The sequence below is a fragment of the Lepidothrix coronata genome, unplaced genomic scaffold (genome assembly GCF_001604755.1).
Source record: "Lepidothrix coronata isolate B3197 unplaced genomic scaffold, Lepidothrix_coronata-1.0 Scaffold76, whole genome shotgun sequence".
Taxonomy (NCBI): Eukaryota; Metazoa; Chordata; class Aves; order Passeriformes; family Pipridae; genus Lepidothrix; species Lepidothrix coronata.
In genome coordinates this window covers 19,707-31,739 of record NW_016690256.1, presented here as the reverse complement: position 1 = coordinate 31,739, position 12,033 = coordinate 19,707, and positions in this window count along the sequence as shown.

Genomic DNA, 12,033 nt, shown 5'->3' with positions numbered 1-12,033 from the left:
TTGAAGACAGAGACGAAGAAAGTGTTAAACTCCTCTGCCTTGTCCCCGTCCCTGTTTGTGAGGTGACCATCCTTATCCTGTAATGGGCCAATGATATTTCTATACTGCCTATTGCCATTAGTATATCTGAAAAAAACTCTTTATATTGTCCCCCACATTTCTGGCCAGCTTCAACTCCAGTTCAGCTTTGCCTGCACAAATTTTCTTCCCACAGTGGCAAGCAGCATCTCTGAATTCTTCCCATGTCACCTGACTTTTTTTCCAACAGGCACATACATTCCTTGTTCCCAAGAGAAGATCCCTGCTCAGCCAAGCTCACCTTCTGCCTCACCTGCTTGACTTCTGACATTTGGGAATTGCCTGCTCCTGTGCCCTAAGGAGGTGATGTTTAAAAAGCAACCAGCACTAACGGACCCCAGCATTTGCAAAAACATTTTCCCAGGGGACTTTACTTACTAATTCCCTGAGCAACCTGAAGTCTGCTCTCCTTATGTCCATAGTTCAGGTTTTGCTGACACTTTTCCTCCAGTTATTTTAAACTCAATGGCTTCATGGTTACTGTGGCTAAGACGGCCACCAATCTCAACTTCACTCACAAGATCCACTCTGTCGACAAGCAGAGGATCAAGAAGGACATCTTTCTGAGTCATCTCCCTTAGGACCTGTTCCATAAAGTTGTCATCTAGGTTTTTTAGGAATCTTCTGGGCTGGGTTGTGGAGAGGTCAAAAACTAAACGATCCCGGGTTGGGGGTAGAAGCTGGAATCTTTACTGAACACGCAATATGCAATATAAGGGTCTTGGAGGCAGGACATGTTAATGAAGAGGATGGGTTATGCTAACTAGGGGACGGATTATGCTAACTAGAGGATTACACAATTTTCTGTTGCAATTACACAAAGTGGTTAATATTTTCCTGTAGCAAGGACCACATGGGGGGAAAGAACAAAAGGGTTTCTACATTATCTGACAACATCATCACAAAGTCTTTCATATCTTGCTGAAGGAGACAGGACAATCAAACATTGCTAAATATTAACAGATCTTGTGATGAAGCTCCTCAGAGTAAGGAGTTTCTCCCAGCTCCTGTTGTTCATGGCCTGCTACATAATCTTATCAGTTCCTTTTCTGCTGATAGCCGAGTTTCAGATCCCAAAAGAGTTGTAACAGCTGTGTGATGCTCCCAGTTAATTTCTGGCAAGCTGAAGTCCCCCAAAAGGACAAGGGTCATTGACTAGGAAGTGTCTCTTAGTTCCTCAAGGAATAATTTGTTGGTGTCATCCTGGCCAGGAGGTCTATAGCAGCCTCCCATGATGACATCCACATTATTTGTTTGCCCCTTGAGTCTTACCCAGAGGCTCTCAACTGTGCCCTTGCCAACTGTGAGCTCCATACATTCTAACCTTTCACATGGTGCCAGCCCTCAAGTCCTTATGCCAGTGAGGTCAAATCTCTGGGACTGGGCCAAAGCTTCCAAGCTCCTCTTGTTTGTTCCTTATGCCGCGTGCAGTAGTGTAGAAGCATTTCAGGTGTGGTACATCATAGCCAATACCCAGTGAAGCAGATTGAGGGATCCCATTAGGGCTCCTTTCTTCAAATTTTGGCACACCATCTCATCGCTCATCACTGGCAAACCTACTTTTGTCCCTTTTCCCCTTACAAGCTAGTCATGAACTCATGGACAAATACATTCATCTTGAATCTTAAAGTCAGGGTATTTCATACTATGTTCTGTGTTGGAAGGCACCTTAAGATTATCTCGATGCAATTCCAACATCCCTGCTACAGGCAGGCATGCTCAGGTTGCTCAAGGGCCCCGTCCAACCTGGCCTTGAACATTTCCAGGAATGGGGCATCCGCAACTTCTCTGGGAGACCTCTTCCAGTGCCTCACTATCAGTTTTAAGCCATTTTAGTTTAGGGGGTTTTATGTAGATGTCTGCATGCAATCTGTGTGTCCAAGGTCTTATTACACTGTGTGTACAAGGCACTTGTACACCAGTTCAGCTCACCCCACAGTCTGCTGGGGCAAAAGGGCTTTGAGCAATTACTATTTACCCTCTAATTCAGAAAAGTCCTCTTTATTTACAGGCATTTGGGTTAATTAAGTAACTACATAGAATATTTATAGTATCTGCAGTCTGTTCACTATTCATTTGGAAACAAACACGGCATATTCAGGGTTGGTAAGTTAAACCCCTGTATTATGTCATCATGATGGAGGCAAGAGCCTTTTACACAGCATTAGAGACACCCCCATGCAGATGTGAATCATACTGAGTGTGGATATGTGGGTAGCTCTCCCTGTTGCCTCTCCCTGGCTGACTCACAGAGGCTGCTCACCCCCAGAACAAGGAGGATTTTCTGTGAGGAATCTAGCAAGGAATCAAGCTAAATCAAGTAGAGAGTTGATATGCAAAAATCAGTGGAAATACTTAGGATTTTAAAGCTTCACAACATTAATAACAAAAGACTAACTTTCATTACTTAGCAACATTAATGCATCCTTGCAACATCAATAATGAAAACGTGACACCAAAGAGTGACACATCAAATTGACACTGCTGTATTGTACTGGTTCATGGAGATTTGGAAAGCAAAGGGTAATTCCACAGGCCAAGTGACTGTTAGTTTTGAGTGTGGTCTCTACCTCCCTCAAAACTAAGGATCTGTTTGATATGGTGTTTTCAACTTTCTCCATATTCCCAAAACACAGTTTCCTCACAGAAAACACCTCAGATAATGAGTGCTGTCAGCCTCATTTCACACAAACTTCTTTAATACAAACACCTAGCAGTACAGAAACTACATTTAATGTGACTTAATGTGATTAAATTAATTAATTAATATACAATAGTTATTATGTCTAATGCAATTTAAACATGTAAGTAGGTTTTCTGCCTTTTTCTTAGTATAGAATCTCCAACCTCTAAAATGTTTTCCAACAAAATCATGGACCTGACTCAGCTAACTGAGAACTGACTTGCTTTTTTTTTTGGACCATTTAAGTCTGTAGTCTCTAGTGATGCAGAGACCTCAGGCTGAAAACTCACTACCAAAAGACAAACAATACCCAAGGTTGAGAAACACAACACAGACTAAAAGTTTAATAAATTCAGCTCAGTTGTCAGTGGTGGGCAGAGCTGATCTGTGGAGGACTTACATATAATTCAATAAAATGTCATCTCTTTAAAGAAGAAAACGAATGGTTCCCAAAATATGCAAGGGAAATACCTCCACTCTTATGAAGAAGGGAACTATCTTAAACTTGGGCATGAGGTTTATATCGCTCATGTTCTCCCTTTCAACTACCTGTTAGGCTAGATTAAATCCCAACAACCACTCAGTCCCAACTTTTCAGTAACTTACAGCTCCAAGATAATTTGAAACCTTGCTGTGCATTCAACAATAGGTTCTTTTCCACGAAGGTCTGTATTCAAAATACCATAAGATTAGTGTCACATAGAATCATAGAATCAACCGGGTTGGAAAAGGCCTCTGAGATCATCAAGTCCAACCCTTGATCCAACACTGTCGTGGCAGTAGACCATGGCACTAAGTGCCACATCCAGTCGCATCTTAAAAACCTCCAGGGATGGTGAATCCACCACTTCCCTGGACAACCCATTCCAATGTCTGATTACCCTCTCTGTAAAAAACTTTCTTCCTAATATCCAACCTAAACCTCCCCTGGCAGAGTTTAAGACCGTGCCCTGTGGTTGTGGCTGACTCTGATGAAAATTTTTCTGTCCCTGGCCTATGCCCAAAGGCTGGTCATTGCTCTTCACATCCAGTGGCATAACTGTCCATGTAATTGCTCCTTAGCAGAATTAATTCAATACAATTAAGACTAAAAAAGCTCTAATACCTAAGAGAAGGTAGATCATGTCTAATTAACTGGATTAGACAGCATATGCTGGCAAATAAAGTTCAGAGTCAGCACCAGTAGCTCTATGAAGAACAGTGCAACTGAAGCTCTACAAAGCTCTGAACACATATAGGTAACTGATGTGGTATGAAATCACACAGAATAATCTGTCTTTAGTCTCCTTCAGGAGTAAGAACTTGGAAAAGGAGAATTGGAGTTTGGAACCATGGCAAGAAGAATGAACATCCAGGTGCTTCCAGTCAGACTGGAGTGCTTGGGTCTTGTGGCAACATGTCCTCCAATGAGGAACCTCTGCCTGATGATAGGAAGTGCAAAAGGAGGTGAACATAAAATATTATTATATTCTGTTGAAACAGCTTCACAGTTTCCAAATGGCTCAGACTTAGGTAAAGGGATGAGTTCAGTTTCAATTTTATTTAAAGAATTTGAGGAAAAGAAACAATAAAAGTTGTTAATGCAAGAAAAACTCAGCTTAGGGTACAGCCCATGGCATAAGGGTTGAACTAGGTGATCTTTAAAGGTACCCCCCACCCTTTCCTTGGTTTTCAGTCAAAAAACTTCTGGTCTTGTAATAAAATACAGCCAATTTCAATACACCACTGAAAGCTATTGAAATATTCTCTAATGCTGCAGTTACTGGACTTAATGAGAAATTTACTCCATGATGCATCTGACGCAACAAAATCCTTGTTTGGTGGAGCTCTGTTTGTGTACCTCTGTCCTTCTTTGTTTAGCTGCTAGATATTAAATATCAGCAAGACTTTCAAACTGTCTTCCAGAATAAAAAGTCTCATTTTCCCATTACCATCTAGAGGTGCTCCCAGTAAGGAACTAAAAGTTCACCATCATTGAAGTAAATTACATCAAATCAACTTCTCACTTTCTGCTATTCATCAGTAAGAAAGGTGTGGGCTGAGATCTTCTAGCCAAATTGAGTATTCCTCTTTTTCATTCTCCATCTTTTTATAGGAGGGACTGTTATAATTTCTTTCAGACCAGAGTGTACACAAAGCATTTGGAACATTTTAAGACATGTCTTTTCTCACAAATGAGCACACTAGATATAAAGCAGACTTATAGGCAAAAGGATGTAATCAAGTGATGTATTTTCAGACTCAACTATTAGTGGTATAACTGAAAAGAGTCACAGCTCTTGTTTGCCTCTTTGGCACCAAGCTAAAGACAGAGCTCAGATCTTGAACCAGCTTCTAAGACTAAATGTATACTTGATCTAAAGGTCAGCTCCGGCTGAGACACCACGTTGCAAAGCCTCTCAAGGCTGTCACACCTGAGCTGGATACACTTGCTAAACAGGAACAGCAGAGAAGATGCAGCCCTGTCAGGAACAACGACAGCTCGTCTCCATTTCCTGTTCTGACACAGAGGTGATAAGTGGCTGTGAGTCATTACAGCAAAACAAAGCACAAAAATAAATTACATTTTTAGCCCACCATTTACATCCTTCTGTTGGTATCATCCTGACAAGCTTTGAAACTTATTTTTGTGACTGCTTAGCCTTTGCCAGGTTTTGTTCTTCAGTTATCATGATGCTCAAGGGGTCTAGTCACATTCAGAAAGTGAGGTGCTATAATACAAAGGCACAGCAAAAAGAGGGCCTTGGCATACAGGGTTCCCTGTTAAAATCATTTCTGAGAAAAGGAGCTAATAGTCACTTACTATGCTTATGGTTTTTTTTTTCTTCAGGCTTTTGCCTTTTTAAGACAGGATAGTGGCTTTATTCATTTCAGTAAGTTAGCATAAAAATGCATTAACCTGAAATTAACCTGAAAGACCATGACATGTGGCTGGAAATGCCTTCCACAAAGCAGGAAAACCAATGCTGGAAGAGAAAGGAACAGTGACTGTAGCAGTCTGACTGGAAACAAGAGTCATGCAAAAGGCAGGACATACAGAGAGGGATCTGTCTATAGCTGTAAACATCAGAACCAGTCACATCATCTTGAAAAACATCTCGCTGTTTAATAAACTGTTAGTTTAATTTAAAAAAATTAAGTTTCTTGCCTGTTATCCCTCAGTATGCAACAAAAACTATACCACACTGTACGTGCATTGTAAATTGCTCAGTGGTTTTATATTATTTCTCCAGTACTTGCTTACACCTCTTACACCTCTGATTTCAAAGAAGTTCCTTGATCTTACTTTTCATGTCTGGTCACATTCCTAGACTACAACAATGAATGCTGTTACTAATCACTACAGAAATAGTTGTGATCACCCAAAGAATGTTCTCTTCGCTCCTAACTATCAAAAAAAGAGAGGCATGACTGAAATTCGGAAAATAAGCATTTTAATGAAATTTCCAGCACCTCTGAGCAGGTTGAGTTAGCCTAAGTACAGCTTCCTCTCTTTAAGTACTTCACAAGCACCTACACTGCTAAGCCCACTATTTTCCTACACAGTCTGAATGACTCTTCTTCAGATTACACAATTTAGGAATCTCATTTACCTAAGGACAAAGGAAACAAATTACGTTCATTCTGTCTCATAACCAAGACATTAATTTAAGAGTCTAAATATAAAAGTAAAATTTAAATAGCCAGACTTAACTGCTCAGTGTGTACCTCAGATTCTTAAGAGGCATGATTCTTAATAACCTCCCAAAGGAATGAAGGAACATAGGTCAAGAAAACATACATCTGGGCCACTTAATCCAGTCCCTTGTTCTCACAGAATCACAGAATGACTGGGGTTGGAATGGACTTCTGGAGCTCATCTAGTCCAACCCCCTTGCTATAGGAGGTTCACCTAGAGCAGGCTGTACAGGATCGTGGGTGCACCCCTTCTGGGCCCATGGATTTGTGGGTGTCAGGTTTGCCTAAATTATCTCTAAGCCAATCCTTCTCGACCAAGGGAAAGACTTCTTTCCTTCAGACTTTCTTGCCTCCGGAGTCTGGAATTCCAAAGGGTTATCCTTAGCAGTAAAAACTAAAGGAAAGAAGACATTCAGTAACTCCACCTCCTCTTCATCCTTTGCCACCTGGGCACATACCTCATCCAGCAGCAGGCCCACATTTCCCCTAGTCTTCCTTTAGCTACTGATGTACTTGAAGAAGCCCTTCTGGTTGCACTTGACATCCCTTGGCAGATTTAATTCCAAAATGAAACTTATCCCACATGCCTTCTCGAATATGCCTTTTATAATGACATATATGGTCTTAAAATAAGTTGGGATTTTGTCCCTGTGACATATATTTGAAGACTTTTGTAGTACTGGTGGTGAGAAGCCCTCCCATGCAGACCTTACAACTAGACTTACTCATTTCTAACCATTTGTTTTGTTTGGTGCCATTTTTCTGTCAGCAGGAGAACTAGTAAAAGAGCCTTCAGATCATTTTGATTTTTGAAAGGTTAGGATGTTTTAGCCTAATGTGGATTTGGATTAAGTCAGTGGAAAACTTCTTACTGCAGTTGATGCAAGATAGAGAAGCCTTTTGAAAATTCTAGCTTTGAACTTTAAAAACCTAATTGTAAATGCATAGCAGGCTGACTATCCTGAAGTACCTAAAAGAGGCTTATAAAAATTGGTGAAAGTGATAGGTAGATTGTGATAGGACAAAGGAAAATGGTTTCAAACTAAAGCGGAGAGATTTCAGATTAGATGTTAGGAAGAAGTTCTTTTCTCAGAGGGTGGTAAGGAACTAGAATAGGTTGCCCCATCCCTGGCAGTGGTTAAGGTTAGGTTGGATGGGGCCCTGAGCAACCTAGTCTAGAGGCAGGTGTCCCTTCCCATGGCAGGAGGGTTGGAACTAGATAGTCTTTAAGGTCTCTTTCAATCCAAGCCTTTCTGTGATTCTATGGAGTGGTCAAATAATGTAGCAAATTATTATGAAAACTTAATAACCTTCATTCATTTAGGTACATATATTAATGATCTTTTCTGGCTGTATAAACTCAGCTTCATCTGTGATAGCTCTTTACCTATTAGCTACGAAGCAAGAGTTATTCTGCTCTACCTTGCACACTGATTCCTCAGTAATGATATTGTGCTGAAAAGGCAGAACTAGAAAACACTATATCCGCTTTTAAAAACTAAGGCATTGGGAAGTAAGCAGTTCATGAAAGTCAGATAGAACAAAAGACAGGAAGATGGGAGTCTTGATTCCTCTGTATAGGAGAAAGCATATCCGGTGCTTTCAGATTATCCAAGGCCACACTCCAAGTGTTGTACGCTTACAGAACTGTGCAGCCTTTTCTTTTTAATTAACTCACAACTTGTGTTGCTCAGAGGCTGTTGACTGCAAGGGAACCCTGTTGTGCTCAGACGTGATCCACACACAGCACCACCTGACCTGCAAAACACATGTCTAAAGGTTGACAGCAGGTGGAAAAAAAACAGGATTATAATTCCCCTTTCAAAGGGTGGAATTAGGGATCAGGAAAAAGCAAGTTTTGCAAGAAAAAAAAGTTGTTGCAAAACCAGAAGCTGTAGGCTACCATTTGATAGTTGGTTGCATCCCCTCTTGTCAAGGGGAAGCTAACCTTTGAAAAGCAAATCACAGTCATTTAGTTAGGTCCCTTGTTAATGAGTAATATGAAATAGTTGTGATGTTTGATATAACCGTACAAACCGTACCCAATGAAATAGCAGATATCACATGCCAGAGCTTGGCATCACCAGAAATATGTAGGTTTTAGTCGTCTTCTGCAGAAACACAACCACACTTCAGTCAATGCATAGGCCACAGAGCTCCCATATGGATAACAGAGACAGCTTTGTATTAGCAGGTAATGAGATTTTAAAGTTCACATTTAACCTTATACAAAACAAAGTTTGATTAAAACAACAACAACAAAAAACCAAAAAGAAACCTCAAAAACACAACAATAAAAAAATCCCACAGTGAACACCAAAAGTGTACAAACAGTAGTGTGTTGGACCACCTGAGATAACTATTTCACAGCTAATTTATGCATATATATCTCCACAGATATACCTTTAGACTGCTCTGCATACCGAAGCTATGCTAGTGAGAATATCTTACTCTTTCCTGTTTATGCTGTTTCAGTTTGTATAAATAAGTAAACACTCCAAACAACAGGCAAAGAAGTTCCTTTGTATAGCAGTTAAAGAGACCAACTGAGATGTGAGAAACAGGTTCATTTCCTCAAGCGAACAGCTTCCTATTCCTTCTTTTCAAATATAAAAAGAGCAACTGAAATATCTGTCACCAGTACTCTGACAAGTGGAGATGCCAAGCGCTGGCAAAAAGACATCACCTGGTAGGAGGACAGAGTTTACATACAATAAAGTTGGTCACAAATTTCCTATATTTGATGTATAAGCTTGAGTGCTGTTACTAGATATTTAATTCACAAGGGAGGACTCAAATCCACAAGTGAGCAATGAAAAAGGATTAGACCACATCTAGATTCTGCATATAGTTTTTTCAAGAAGCACATCAACAAAATGGACGAAGTTTAGCAGAAGGACGTGAAGATGATGAGGGCTGGAGCACTTGTCCTGCAAGGAGTGGCTGGAGGAGCTGGGCTTGTTCAGCCTAGACCAGAGACAGCTTCAGGTGGACCGAACAAAAGCAAATCCAATCTATACATAACATCTCCCTCAACAAGATCAAGACTGATAAATTTTCAATAAAATTAGGGGGACACTACAGTATCTGTGATGGCTAATTAGTCTGCTATATTCTTTCTAGTCTCTAAGCGTCCATCAGGTGGAAATTTACTGCTGGATTATAAATACTAAAGACACCAAACAAAAAGATTGAGACCGAACTCTGCTTGCTGTTCAGAAGGAAGGGCAGCTCCAGACAGCTTCAGTGAATTACAATTTGAGCCACAAATCTCTCTGCTCTGTTGGCTGAAGGTAAAACTGGTATGATTCGGCTGAATTCACAGTTACTTGGACTGTACTTAAATAAAACAAGGCAAATTACGCAAGATGTGTCCCTGAATACGTGAGTCTTCTTGACCTGACAGACATTGAGATTGTTTTGATATAAATGAAGACTCTGATCAAGACAAAAGTGATTCAGGGAGTGAGGATGGGCACACCTTCCCCTTCTCCATTGCCTCTAGAAAAGATCTCAGCTATATTGGCATCTCTTGTTGGCACCAAACATATCACAGAATCACAGAGGTGGCGAAGGACCTCTCAGGTTGCTCAGGACACCAAGTTAGGTTTTTAATATCTCCAAGGATGGCAACTACAGTAAGTTTCAGTGCTTGCCACCATCTAGTCAGTCTACAGGTCTCAAGTGGGTTCACAGTGCTGGGATTCCTGAGGCAGCATTTTGAATCTGTGTCCCAGTCTTTTATTCTGTGGTAGAACAAAAATCCCCCTGAGGATGGGACTCAGCCAGCTCAACTCCACCAGCTGCAAGTTGCAAACCCAGTCTACTCACTGTAAATAAGAACTTGAAGTTTTACAAGGAAAGAAAAATAAAAAATCTTTCAATTCTGCTCAGTTCTCCCTGTGGGCAAGCGTTAAATCAATATCTTCATTAGCTGTACTACGTCACTTGATCTTACTTCCTTTCAAAACAATTGCTTAATTTTCTTATCATGGGTAGCAAGGGAGGAGGGCTGGCAGAAACAGCTCTTCGCGTAAGAATTAGTAGCAAGTATAGACTGTGAGTAAAGATAGTTCTTGATTGTTTTGACCTTTCTTCATTATAACTTTGCTTAATAATGTAATTAGAATACATGCTTCATTTAACCAAGAATGTGATAAAAAAATAATTCCTTCTGGGATATTTTTATACACCAGAGATGACTAATAATTCAGTGAATCTGTAACTTTCCATTTTCTTTCTTGTATCCTCTTTTTTCAATGGATTTAATTTCAACTCATGAGAACTGTAAAGTTAGGCCAAACCTCAAATTATTCCATCTTTTGCTTAGCAGATTGGAATATATCACTAGAATAATTTAGCCTAACACCTGTTGACTATCATTTGGGACAGAAAAGCCACTAACACTGAGGTGTGAAGGAAGGAGACAAATTAGGACATGAGAAAAAGAGTTCTGCTGGTGGAGTAAGGGAAGCAAAACTAGTACCATAATTGAAGAATCTTGAGATATGCCAATATCAATTTAGCAGTATTTTGGCCACTTGTCTAAAAAATTTAAAAATCACCTTCTGGAATAATCTTTTAACCAGAGTTGGAGCTTTACTTTTCAGTACATTCATCAGGGTAAAGATTTACCTGAATGTTCAGAAATTCCCTTGATTTCCCATCCAATATATTACATTACATGCAAAAAACTAAAGTCAGGAACCCACTGTTAGCTGTTTGTCCCAATNACTTCCATAAAATTTTCTAGGGATTTGGAAATGCAAATTGGAGACTTCCCTCTGTTCCTTTCTTGCATCATTTTTCCCCCCAAATAATGTTTGGGTTTTTTTTACTTTGTAGACATCAAGTTCCTCAATGTTTTTGAGGCCGGTAGTCACTATATGGAAATCATGCAAGTTGAGCAGAAGATTAAGCATCGTTATTCTTCATCTACACAGAACTACACAATCTTTTTGTGCTCACTTTTGTGTCAGCATGGCCCCAATAAAGGAAACCCCTATGTTATGGTTACAAAGCCAGAGTGCAGAGCTTTAGCAATGAGTAGTCATTGAGGGAGGTGTGTGCTTGACAGGAAAAAAAAGCCAAAGACTGGAAGAGGAAGGGGCCACTTTTTCCCCAGCGCTGAGGAAAAGACAGGAGTTTTTCTCAAGCCTAGCAGTTCCTACCAGGGCTGCTGCTGCCTGGACTGCACCGAGGGACCTTGATGGCAACAACTCCATGAGTTTCCAGCTGCTGGGGTGGGGGGGAGAAAAGGGTGACATTTTTCAGCCATTTTGCCTTTGCCTGGGGAACCCACATGGCCACTGCCATTTTGTCCTGTCCAGGGGAAACCAGACACCATTTTGGGTTTTTTTTGTCCTAGGGGCTGAGCGACTAGAAAACGATTTCTGCCTTTGTTGGCTTAAACAGTTTTCCTTTGTATCTTTGTAGTTACCGCTATTTCCTTCAGTAAACTGTTATTTTTTACTTATATTGCTTCATATTTTCCCTTCATTATTGAAGGGGGCAGGGAAAGGTTCAAACAAAAGGCAAGCAACTCATTTGGGGTTCTGTCTCTGCAGCTGGTTTGTCCAAAACCAACAGATCCT